This window comes from Amia ocellicauda, chromosome 12 (assembly GCF_036373705.1).
Source record: "Amia ocellicauda isolate fAmiCal2 chromosome 12, fAmiCal2.hap1, whole genome shotgun sequence".
NCBI classification, from domain to species: domain Eukaryota; kingdom Metazoa; phylum Chordata; class Actinopteri; order Amiiformes; family Amiidae; genus Amia; species Amia ocellicauda.
This window is the reverse complement of record NC_089861.1, coordinates 36444801-36458282: the sequence shown is the minus strand read 5'-3', so window position 1 is coordinate 36458282 and position 13482 is coordinate 36444801. Positions and strand designations below refer to the sequence as shown.

The window sequence follows — 13482 nt, the reverse complement described above, 5'->3', positions numbered from 1 at the left end:
TGTATTTTACATAAGACAGAAATAAAAAGCATGCACATTGTATGTGATTTGTTGGGTATTGTCATGAAACTATGTTCAATGAAGTCCCAAAAGAGAGGCACTATTATGATGCTGTCAATAATGGTAAAGCAGCTGTAACCCTATAAAGGAATATTATGCTTTAAAAAAAACAATTAAAATTGAAGTTGTGCTATGTGTGTTCTGAAAGCCTTTTACAAACACAAAAACATAAACAATTGGACCTATATTTAAGCAGATGTAGAGTGATGGGGGAAGGGGGAGGATATTAATATACAAAAGTGTATTGTCCTTTGCTAGAGACCTGATTAAATAAAAAATGGCTTGCTTCAACCAAGATTTAACTCATGGGGGTGAATTATCCAATTATGATATTTCAGTTTTGTGTTTTTAATATATATTTTTTGATCACAACAAAAACCTTTAAACTTTAAAAATATGAAAAAGATTAAATTAAATAAACTACTACAATTGCCAACTTTTAAAAATGGACAAAGTAGAAATTAAACAACACCCCAGATTACCATCTGCACAATTAAGGAAAGGGTAAAGTGTGCTCATTGACACATTAATTCATTTTAGATTTGATACCACTGACGTTTAGGAGGGCGATATCCATTTGCAGTAATGTCACTTATGCCTATACTTATGCCTATTTAGTATGTCTGAATTTTTAAAGGTCAAAGAAGGACAACATTTAAATGGCTTACAGGTTAATATGCTACAGACAATCACATATACTTTCCTTTATAAAAATGGTTCTATTATATTAAATAAACCTAAGAAAAAAATTATAAAATAATGACGTATTTCAGATTCATGGACACTAATTACAGCTGACACTGACATGGTAAATCCAGTTAATGTCAGCTTTCTATCTCAATTTTAAAAGACCCCAGGAGTATGAGGGGCTGTTCAATTCAAAATTAACAGAATAAATAAATCATACCATTAAACACAGAGAAATATATATATATATATATATATATATTCCAAAAATGTAATAAAAAATCTGTACATAAGAAATAACATCCACACATTGGGACCAAACCCGCAACACTGAATTCACAGCGCTGTTCATAACCACCATGCCACAGACATGAGGATTCATGTAAGTGCCTACAGCTGCCACAGACAGGTGTCCTGATTAGTTTTATATGATTTAATTATTGGAATCTCCAATTAATTTATTAATTCAGAAAAAAGCAAAATATGTGTGTACATATTTATATAGCCTACCTATATTTATATGTACTTACCAAAAGATGTTTCCAGTGGATAATAAAAAATAATATAATCATAATATAATATATTTTAATATAATTAAAAAACAAAATAACATTAACATACTGTATATGCACAAATGGTGTGGCAGACACTTAATTGACAGTTTGATCACAATAACTATGTAAGGGCAGTACTGTACAGTCATGAAACTATACTGGTTTCACTATTCGGATTGGCTTGCCTTGATTTTGATTATTAGATTATTTGTTTTGTCAATGTGATGCTGTCTCCATTTGTTATAAACTTGAACAGCATCACACTGGTCATACATTGACAATTCACCACCAAATTACATTAAAAAAACAAATAGAGCTATTAATACATCACAAATAAATACAGTAGCAATAATTTAAAAACTGTTATAATTGTAATATATGTATATTATTGTATATGTACATTCAGCAATAATGATCATCTCGTGATAATCAGCTCGTAAACGTTCACACCGATTTCTCCCTCATTTTCCTCTAATCGCTTAGACCCATTGAACGATCCACTCTCATCTCTAACCAACTGGGCACACTGCGCATGTCCAGCCCAACATCTCCACCACGTGACTTTGGTATATATATATATATATATATATACAGTTAGGGAAAAAATTATTTGATCCCCTGCTGATTTTGTATGTTTGCCCACTGACAAAGAAATGATCAGTCTATAATTTTAATGGTAGGTGTATTTTAACGACAGAATAACGACAGAATAACAACAAAAAAATCCAGAAAAACGCATTTCAAAAAAGTTATAAATTGATTTGAATGTTAATGAGGGAAATAAGTATTTGACCCCTTCGACTTAGTACTTGGTGGCAAAACCCTTGTTGGCAATCACAGAGGTCAGACGTTTCTTGTAGTTGGCCACCAGGTTTGCACACATCTCAGGAGGGATTTTGTCCCACTCCTCTTTGCAGATCCTCTCCAAGTCATTAAGGTTTCGAGGCTGACGTTTGGCAACTCGAACCTTCAGCTCCCTCCACAGATTTTCTATGGGATTAAGGTCTGGAGACTGGCTAGGCCAATCCAAGACCTTAATGTGCTTCTTCTTGAGCCACTCCTTTGTTGCCTTGGCCGTCTGTTTTGGGTCATTGTCATGCTGGAATACTCATCCACGACCCATTTTCAATGCCCTGACTGAGGGAAGGAGGTTCTCACCCAAGATTTGACGGTACATGGCCCCGTCCATCGTCCCTTTGATGCGGTGCAGTTGTCCTGTCCCCTTAGCAGAAAAACACCCCCAAAGCATAATGTTTCCACCTCCATGTTTGACGGTGGGGATGGTGTTCTTGGGGTCATTCCTCCTCCTCCAAACACGGCAAGTTGAGTTGATGCCAAAGAGCTCGATTTTGGTATTATCTGACCACAACACTTTCACCCAGTTCTCCTCTGAATCATTCAGATGATCATTGGCAAACTTCAGACGGGCCTGTACATGTACTTTCTTGAGCAGGGGGACCTTGCGGGCACTGCAGGGTTTCAGTCCTTCACGGCATAGTGTGTTACCAATTGTTTTCTTGGTGACTATGGTCCCAGCTGCCTTGAGATCATTAACAAGATCCTCCCGTGTAGTTCTGGGCTGATTCCTCACCATTCTCATGATCATTGAAACTCCACGAGGTGAGATCTTGCATGGAGCTCCAGACCGAGGGAGACTGACAGTTATTTTGTGTTTCTTCCATTTGCGAATAATCGCACCAACTGCTGTCACCTTCTCACCAAGCTGCTTGGCGATGGTCTTGTAGCCCATTCCAGCCTTGTGTAGGTCTACAATCTTGTCCCTGACATCCTTGGACAGCTCTGTGGTCTTGGCCATGGTGGAGAGTTTGGAATCTGATTGATTGATTGCTTCTGTGGACAGGTGTCTTTTATACAGGTCACGAGCTGAGATTAGGAGCTCTCCCTTTAAAAGAGTGCTCCTAATCTCAGCTCGTGACCTGTATAAAAGACACCTGAGAGCCAGAAATCTTGCTGATTGATAGGGGATCAAATACGTATTTCCCTCCTTAACATGCAAATCAATTTATAACTTTTTTGAAATGCGTTTTTCTGGATTTTTTTGTTGTTATTCTGTCTCTCACTGTTAAAATACACCTACCATTAAAATTATAGACTGATTATTTCTTTGTCAGTGGGCAAACGTACAAAATCAGCAGGGGATCAAATACTTTTTTCCCCTCACTGTATATATATATATATATATATATATATATATATATATATATATATATAATTATTTTTTTTTTGTATTTTTTTTGCAGAGTGACAGATCCTTTAAGTCCTGTAAATTGCGAGGTGGGGCCTCCATGGATCGGACTTGGTTGTCTAGCACATCCCACAGATGCTCGATTGGATTCATATCTGGGGAATTAGGATGCCAAGTCAACACCTTGAACTTGTGATTCATCAGACCAGGCACAACAACCAAATATGGTTTTCATTAAGATGCTCCTCTATTTTCTGTCTAATAATTTTCTCCAACATTTTACAGGTGATGCAGGTGAGACTGATTGGTCTGTAATTTCCTGGCTCAGTTTTGTCCCCTTTCTTGTGGATTGTTATGACATTAGCTGTCTTCCAGTGAGTTGGCACATCCCCTGTTCTAAGTGTCTTTTGGGTACTTTGGGTAATTATCTGAATATCTAGGATTTACTGCAGGAACCCTGCCTACAATTCCTGCAGGGCTCTTATGTGAGGGGATCAACTGCTGGCACAGATCGTGAAAAACCATGGTTCATATACGATCAACAAGTATTGATCAAAATAATGTAATCTTATTAAAAGTTTCACTGTAAACAAATTAAATCAACAAGCTCAATACACATTTGTGTAGTAAAAATCGTACAAATGTATAACCATAAAAACACATTATTTTAGTTAGAAACCACTAACCAAACCGAGTTCGAAGGCACAGAACCAACTTTCAAAAAAAGGAATTAACAGCTAAATCATTAAGCTGCAGCCTTCACATTAGCAAGTGGAAGTAGTTAGGGTATGCCGTGACTGAGCTAAAAAGTGGCGCTGGTGGAAATGGAAGGTCTAGACAAGCGCCTTTTCTAAGCATTCATATGACAGAATTGTGCTGAGGATATCTGCACAATGCATGATTGGACCATGTAACAGCTCCATCACTGTCTTGCAAAATACAATAATTAAGTTTGTTAAAATTTCATTTAGTCACAAGGCATTTATTTTTAGTTATTGTGTTTTTCACAGAATTATTTCGTTGACTTAACACTACATAGGGGTCATATTGCAATTTCTGCTTCTGCTTCAGCCTCCATCCACTCATTCCCTGCCTGCTTGGCGCCTTGATGTAGTGCTGGAAGCACTTTCCAAGGCCCCATTCGAACCACTGCAATCATCTGATCTCAAGTTAGTATCACTGTAGACTGTGATTCTCCTGGTGATTACATCTGCCAAATGCATGAGTAAGTTGCATGCCCTGTCTGTACACCCCTCTTGTGTATGATTTGCTGGGGATGGGTCCAAGGTTAAGCTCACATCTAACCCTGCATTCCTCCCCAAGGTGATATCTCCCTTCCATATGAACAGGCCAGTAGAGTTGATGGCTTTCCATCCTCCTCCCTTCTTTTTGGAGGAGAGTCAGCTGTACCTGCTATGCCCTGTGTGGGCCTTCAGGTGGACTGCACTAAGGGCGGTCGGTGCTCGGACAAGTTATTTTTGTCATATGGAGCGAGGACACAGGACCAGACACTTTCCAAACAAAGCCTCTTGCTCTGGATCATGGACACGATCGTCATGGCCTATGAGTTAGCTGGAGCCTGGTGGCACACTAGACTCATGGGCACTTTTTCAAGGTGCACCCTTGGTGGACATTTGTACAGCTGTAAGCTGGGCCTTGCTGCACACTTTTGTTTGGTTCTATAGGTTGGATGTGACAGGACTGGCCCCCTCTATTGGGAACCTGGTTTTGGGTTCAGTTGAGCCTCAGTAGCCTATGAGGCACAGGCTCACATCTACCTGTCTGCTCCCGTTGACAGCACATCCTAGTAGGTTCAGCCTTGAATAGAGCTTAACAGAACTGTTTCCTTCAGGCTGGACTATGCCCCCCAGTCAAGCACCCATTAGCGCTTCTCCACCAACACGGTGTCGGTGCTTGTGCATGGTCTGGGAACCAGCTAAACCTTTTACGAATCAGCCTGTATTTCCACGCTTACGTAACTGGATGTAGGCATTCCCAAGCATGAAATAGAAGTCAAGAAACACATGGTAAACATAACCACCACCATGCCGGGTTATACATCCTTTATTTGCAAGCTTTACTACTGGCTTTGAAAACCATCACTATCCAATTTCACCATCCAAATTCAACTCATTCAGCGTCTACACACAGCACAAATACATCATCAAAAAACCAAACAAACTCGAGATCACATTTAGACAAGCAGATGTGAAAATACAACTACGAATACGAATATGCTCAGCTAACTCTTTTATTTGTTTATAATTTGACACACAATAATAAATGTTTCCCCCTTATACCTTCATTATGAAATTTTAAGGTGCTACATGGAATTAAAAAATACTAGATTAATTTCACTTCCATAATCACCGTCATAAAATATTTTATTTATCCTTCCGTTGTACATATGATGAAGGGATTTACACTTTTACTGTATTGAATAAAATAAAAAATGAAACTTAAAATGAATTTGTCACCGCGCACACAGTTTATTATGAATATGCTTTGTATATGTGGATAATTTATCATTCATTTTGTGATGTATTTTTACTTTTATTCTTGTTAGAAAAACAGTCGGATATATAGAATTGCTGTAATGTAAATTATTATGAATGCGGCTTGTTTTGGGTATCTTTGCGCACAGTAGTGGGTAAATCAATAAACTGTCAGACAATCTCGGGTGCTGTTTAACCAATTATGGAGTGATGGCAAATTCTGCTTATTGAAGGCTGTGATGATGGTCCCAAATCATCACTGCTGCTACATTGTTGCATTTTCCCTGTTGCCAAACACCGCAACATTTTCACCACCTGTATCTCTGCTGGCGTTTGATTACTTGCTCACGGCGCAAAGCGCATTATTGTCAACAGAACAGTGCCCTGTTGCAAACAGGAGCAAGTTTAGTGCTTCTGCATGGCAGATGTTTGTGCTTGTGCAATTCTACATGCCGAATAGATTGTTTAAATACAGCAGCAACAAAAATTGTATAATAGTTATATTTTCGACATAAGTATTGCATGTACTCTTCCTACAGTGTGATTATCGAACTGTATATACATACATAGTTAAAGTTATAGTCATCAGCATAGAGTTTATCATTTATTTTATCTTCTCTTACTGTAAAATATGTATATTTTGTTGCATTGGATAAGGATGTCTAAGAAAATGTATTCCTTAATCATGCGCAAACCAACTAGGGACACATGAATCCTAGGGGGCACTGAATTTGGCATATTATTATTATTATTATTATTATTATTATTATTATTATTATTATTATTATTATTTTATTTATTTATTTTAATTTATTTCTTGGCAGACACCCTTATCCAGGGCGACTTACAACATAAGTGCAAAACAAAGTGCAGTACAGTTAAGTAAAGGCATCAATCATTACAAATTCAATTTACATAAAACATAGCAATTCAAAATATAATACATCTTACAACTTCCAATTTACATAGGCAAGAACAGTAAGTGAGGTCATTATTCCTGGACGGTAAAAGCTAAGTGCTGTCAAGATGTAGGGTCACAGTCAAGGGCTACGGGAAAGGGAGCAAGGAGGAAAACAATCAAGAACGCAAGAAGCATAATAAAACTCAGTGAAGTGCTATCTAACGTGGATTAAAAGGACTAATTTTATAAGTACTGTCTGAAAAAATGTGTCTTGAGTAAGCACCGGAATGAGGTCAAGGACTCTGCTGTTTTGACTTCGGTGGGAAGGTCATTCCACCATTTAGGGGCCAGGGATAAGAAGGAGCGGGCTCTGGATGAAGGGGAGTGGAGAGGAGGTAGAGTTAGTCTTCTGGCACCAGAAGACCGCAGTGGTCTGGAGGGAATGTATGGAGAGACAAGTGTCTGAAGGTAACTTGGTGCAGTGTGGTCGAGACAGCGGTAGGTAAGGGTCAATGTCTTGAACTGATTGCATGCTGGTATCGGGAGCCAGTGGAGGGAGCGGAGCAGTGTAGTAACATGTGTGAAACGTGGCAGAGAGCCGCAGAGTTCTGGATGAGGTGGATCGGCCGAGTAGTAGTTGCAGGCAGGCCAGCCAGGAGGGAGTTGCAATAGTCCAGGCGGGAGAGGACCAGTGACTGGACGAGCAGCTGCGTTGAGTAGTCGGTGAGGAAGGGACGGATTCAGCGTATGTTGCTCAGGAAGAATCTACAGGTGCGTGTCAGTGTGGTGATGTGCTGGGTGTAGGAGAGTGCATAACACCACATTTCTGAAATTTCACAAAGTTTTAATATGGCAGGGGTAGTCAATAGGGGGACCACTGGCCAAATCCCAACCGCCAGATGCTTTTGAATATATCACAAGAATAATTTTAATTTATAATGATGATAGATTTTTTTTTTTAATGTATTGTTACGGAGGTTTGTTGCACTCAGTGCTTGTTATTATGTGGAACCTAGGAGCAGCCTAGTAGCTGGGAAAGCTCCTCTGGTGGTCAATGCCTTTCATGATTTTGAAGACTTGAATCAAGTCCCCATGTAGTCTTCTCTGTTCCAGGGTGAAAAGGTTCAGTTCCCTCAGTCTCTACAAGTATGACCTGGAATAAGTCTGGTTGCTCTCCTCTGAACTGCCTCTACCGCAGCGATTTATTTATTGAAGTGTGGAGCCCAGAACTGTACACAGTATTCCAGATGTGGTCTAACTAGTGCACTGTACAGTCTTAACATTATATCCCTTGTTTTAAATTCTACACTTTTGACAATATACCGTAGCATTTTGTTTGCCTTTTGTATTGCTTCTTCACTTGTCTTTCTCATGCTTATTTCTTCCAGTTCTATTCTTCCCATCCTGTAATTATAGTGGACATTTTTGTTACCTGCATGTAATACCTTGCACTTGTCCACATTTAATTTAATCTGCCAGGTGTTGGCCCGTAACTGAATAATATCTAAGTCCCTTTGAATAACTTGTGCTGCCAAGATTATCTGCTGAGCCACCTATTTTAGTTTGCTATCTATCCCTGAGTCCAGATCATTAATATAGATTAGAAAAAGCAAAGGCCCTAGCACTGATCCCTGTGGAACTCCACTAACAATCTCACTCCAGTTAGATGCAACTCCTCTTATTACCCTCTGTTTGTATCCTGTTTGTACAGGTCCCATGTATCCCAGAATAAAGACCTGTAGTGTAGTGCATTCCTGCTCCCAAGAGTCTGTTCCATGTATTGAATTAGACTGCACCACTAGTATGGCTGTGACGTGTTATTGTAGCGACCGTGTTAGACTCTGAGCTGCAAGACACATGTATGCTACCGTAGTGAAGAGGCTGTTCTAATAAAATACATATTTAATTGATAGCCGCAGACAATCTCCTTTGTGCATTATTACATTGGTGACGAGGATAACTTACGACCCAAGAAAAAAAAAAAAAAAAAAAAATGGAACAAAACCCCAACAAATGAATGAGACTGTAAACCAGCTCTAGCACAACCTAAAAACTGCGGTGAGTGAAGCTGATTTCTTTTTCTTTTTCAAAGCGACCTGTTATTTAGAAAATAAACAAACACAAGCTTTACTTCTCTGGAGAGATACACACACAAAAAAAAGGGAAATAACAGGACTTCTGCATTTTCCCCAGTTTAATGTGGATGCAGACCCTACCTCTTTAGGAGTGAAATGGAAAAAATTGATAAATGGTTTCACAACCTTGATCCCAATGTGCAGCCAGTTGTCCAACCTCACCGTCGAATACCTTTCCACATAGAACATATTATAGAAAAAGTAGAAGGACCCACACCCTGGGTATCTCCCATTGTTGCAACACCGAATCCAAAAAATTCAGGCAAAGTGCGCATTTGCGTCGACATGCACCTCCCAAACACAGCTGTGCTATGCGAACGGCACATCTCACCTACAGTTGATGACATCATCCACGACCTCAACAGTGCCACAGTGTTCTCCAAACTCGACCTCAATGCAGGTTACCACCAACTAGAGCTCTCGCGGGAGTCAAGATAAATCACAACCTTCTCTACACACATTGGCCTACGACGCTACACAAGGCTTATCTTTGGCATCTCCTCTGCTGCTGAAGTATTTCAGAACACCATCCAACAGGTGTTAGCAGGCATACCTGGAGTTAAGAACTTCAGCGACGACATTCTTGTATATGGCTCCACACTAAAAGCCCATGATGAATCGTTCAAGGCAGTTTTCCAAAGGTTACATGAATAAAATCTGACCTTAAACAAGGAAAAATGTGAGTTTCACAAATCCTCCCTGGAGTTCTATGGATATATATTCTCCAGCAATTACGACCATGCCTGCTCCACAAAACCCAGGTGAAATACGCAGCCTGCTAGGAATGGCAAACTACTGTGCACGTCTCATTCCTGACTTTGAAACAATAACCCAACCATTACGAGAGCTGACGAAGAACGACGTTGAATGGACTTGGGAACCCAAACATACAGAAGCTCTGAAAACCCTGACTGAAAGATTGGTGAGCAACCCTGTGATGTCCTACTTTGACCACAACAAAAAAAACTGAAGTAAAAGTGGATGCCAGTCCAATTGGCGAGAGGCTCTAGCAATTGTTTGGAGTTGCGAACACTTTCACCTGCTCTTGTATGGAGCATCCTTCATCATGGTCACCAATCACAAACCATTGGAACTTATTTTCAATAATCCAAAGTCCAAACCACTGGCACGCATAGAGCGTTGGGACTTCGACTCCAACCATACAACTTTGCAGTTGTCCACAAAGCCAGCAAAGCCAATCCTGCAGACTATATGTCTCGCCACCCAGCAGCATCGAATACAACAACAAGCGTCAATGCCACAGATACAGAAATGCATGTGTATTTCATCGCTTCACATGCTGTGCCCAAAGCGATGACATTACTAGAAATCCAACAAGCAACCAAACAAGACCCAGTTCTCCAACATGTTCTTAAACTCATCCAAACAGGATGGTGGACTGACCTATACAAATACAGCAATGCCTCAGAAGATGACAGAACCACCCTCAAGTTATTCTACAACATACGTGATGAACTCACAGTTCTCCCAGATGACAATATTATTTTGAGAGGGAACAGACTCGTTATTCCCTCCTCACTTCAACCACAAGCACTAGCCCAGGCTCACGAAGGACATCAGGGCATTTTTAAGACTATCAAGACTATTATCAAGACTATTATCCATGAGAAGGTGTGGTTTCCAGGCATAGACAAACAAATAGAAAATCTAATTGCTTCATGCATCCCCTGTCAAGCCTCAAACCCAGTCCACAGGCCTGAACCGCAGCAGATGTCTGAACTGCCTCAAAAACCCTGGCATAAGGTCAGCGTTGACTTCTATGGCCCATTCCCCTAAGGTGACCACTTGCTAGTCATTCTTGATGAATATTCCCACTATCCGGTTGTTGAAATCATGTCGTCAACATCTGCAAACAAGGTAATTCCCCTCCTAGACAAAGTATTTTCCACCTTTGGAATCCCACAAGAAGTCAAGTCAGATAACGGTCCTCCATTCTCCAGTCAAGACTTCGCAAACTTTTCTCACTACCTGGGCTTCCACCACAGGAAAATAACCCCGTATTGGCCCCAAGCTAATGCAGAAGTGGAACGCTTCATGAAGACCGTAAATAAAGCTATCACTATGGCCACAGTTGAAGGCAAGTCCTGGAAGCAAGAGCTGCACAGATTTCTTCAAAACTATAGAGCAACCCCACATCAAACGACAGCGCACTCTCCAGCTCAGCTCCTTTTTGCATGTCCTCTAAACACCAAGCTGCCTAACTTTTCTCCACCGCCAGATGACGGGCATGTTTGAATGACTGACCAGGCCCAGAAACTAAAAATGAAGACATATGCTGATTGCAGATGCAAAGCAATGCCCTCTGCAATTCACATTGGTGACACAGTTCTTGTTCACCAAAAGAAGGAAGGGAAGCTAATTACCACATTCAACCTTGAACCATACATTGTCACAAAAAAAAACGTCACTATGATCACTGCCCAGAGAAAGGGGCACACCATCACAAGGAATTCGTCCCACTTAAAAATCATGAGGCATCAGCCTGAGACAACTCCTCAAGATGAAGGTGAGGACGATGATGATGACGACGAAAGTCATCCAACACAAGATACCATACGGGTCTCCTTATCACTAGAACACACTGTGTGATCTACGCCTATAAGAATTGAGTCTCCTACTATAACAACCTCCCTGTTCTGGGGGGAACTGACACCATGGTGCTCTGGTGCTCAACTGCCCTCCCATCACCCTCTGAGCTGTCACTGTCACAGTTGGAACCTGTTGGGTATTTCTAGCTCTTGGGATGTCTCTAAGGGATGTGCGTGCCTTTTCTGGGGTTATGACCTACTGTAACCCAGCAGTTCTCTATGCTGTCCTGCTCTAAGGTCTCAACTCTCCTAGGTTTTGGCGTGCACAACATCTCTCTCATGGGCTGATTAACTAATTCTTCTATATCACTAATATAGCGCAGATCACGGACCTTGATCTCTAGGATTTCAACATGCTGACAACGTTCACAAATGAAATCTTCTTGGATGAGTTCATCCAGGAAGATTTTCATTCTGCAAACCAGACACTGTAGTGGCCACATGCTTCTAAATGTTATGGGTTTTTTTTAGTCACTTGGTTCCTGTTCCCTAGTCAACTGCTTAACTTTTTGTGACCGAGAAACAGCACAGCTCTTTCTCAACAGCTGTCTACCTGCCACCAATTCACACCTAAGTGGCTCCACCTGGCACAGAATTCCTGCTAGTCCTTGACTAAATCACCTTTCTACAACCTATTTACTTTCACCAACTCAGCAGCTGAACTGAATTGTCTTTAATGAACCTCCGATAATATCCTGTTATTCCCAAGAAAGCATGTACCTATTTCTTATTGACCGGCTGTGGCCAATCCCTGATGGCTGGTACTTTCTTTTCCTGGGGTTTGATTAGACCTCACTTACTGCTAGAACACACTTCTTCGGATTGGCAGTCAATCCAGCCTGTCTCAGGGCCCTACTCACTGCAGTCAGGCACTCTATATGTTCCTCCCAAGAATGGCTGTGGACTATTACATTGTCTAAGTAGGCCATGGCATATGCCTGCTGGGGACGGAGGATCCGGTCCATCATTCTCTGGAAGGTGGCTGGAGTGCCACGAAGCCCAAGAGGTAGCATTACATACTGGAACAGTCCATCCGGTATAGAGAATGCCATTTTCTCACAGGCTGCAGGAGTCGATGGGACTTGCCAATATACCTTCCAGGATACCACCTACAGACGTACATGTCTGGGAAAAGGACCGCAGAACATCACCTCTTCACTTGTAGGAACCAAGACAAGGACCTGATCTCCTGGAGTGAATTCTCTGAGTGGGACTGGCTGCTTGTAGATTCTCCACTGGGATTCTTGAGCTTGTAGGAGGTGCTCCTTTACAATGGGCATCACACGGTTAATGCGGACCCTCATCTCCTCCATGTGCTCAATAACCGTGTTGTGCGGAAAGGGTTGCTGTTCCCAATTCTCTTTGGTTATATCATGTAACCCCCCTGCCAAGTAAACATCTGCCATAACTCCTTGGCAATGTTTTTCGTATTGGCAGTGTGCAGGGGTATGGCCTCTGGATACCTGGTGGCATAATCTAATCATATTTCATATCATAATTATAAACTTTGACAAGAATGTATTGGAAGCCTTTAGCGTACCGCGGTAGCAGACCAGTAAGATCCACAGCTATTATTTCAAAGGGTGTGTTAATGATAGTTAGGGGAATCAGTGGGTATCTATAAGAGGGAAGGGGAGCAGTCCTCTCATAGTCAGGACAATTATGACAATACCTGGTGATGGCTGCATGGACTCCAGGCAAAAAAAAACCACTGTAGGAGTTGTTTTTTCAATCCAGAGATATCCTCTGAGTAGGTGACTGTGGACTAAATTCAGGACTCTCTTCCTGAAGGGAACCGGCACCATCAGCTGTTCCAGTATGCTTTGGAAGGCGTT

At 41.1% G+C, this 13482-nt stretch overlaps 1 protein-coding gene across 1 annotated transcript in view; it reads right to left on the bottom strand.

Moving 5' to 3' along the window:
- The window catches only part of iglon5 (IgLON family member 5), a 326672-nt gene that overhangs the window by 103528 nt on the left and 209662 nt on the right, over positions 1-13482 (bottom strand). The gene's annotated exons all lie outside the window — the stretch shown is intronic.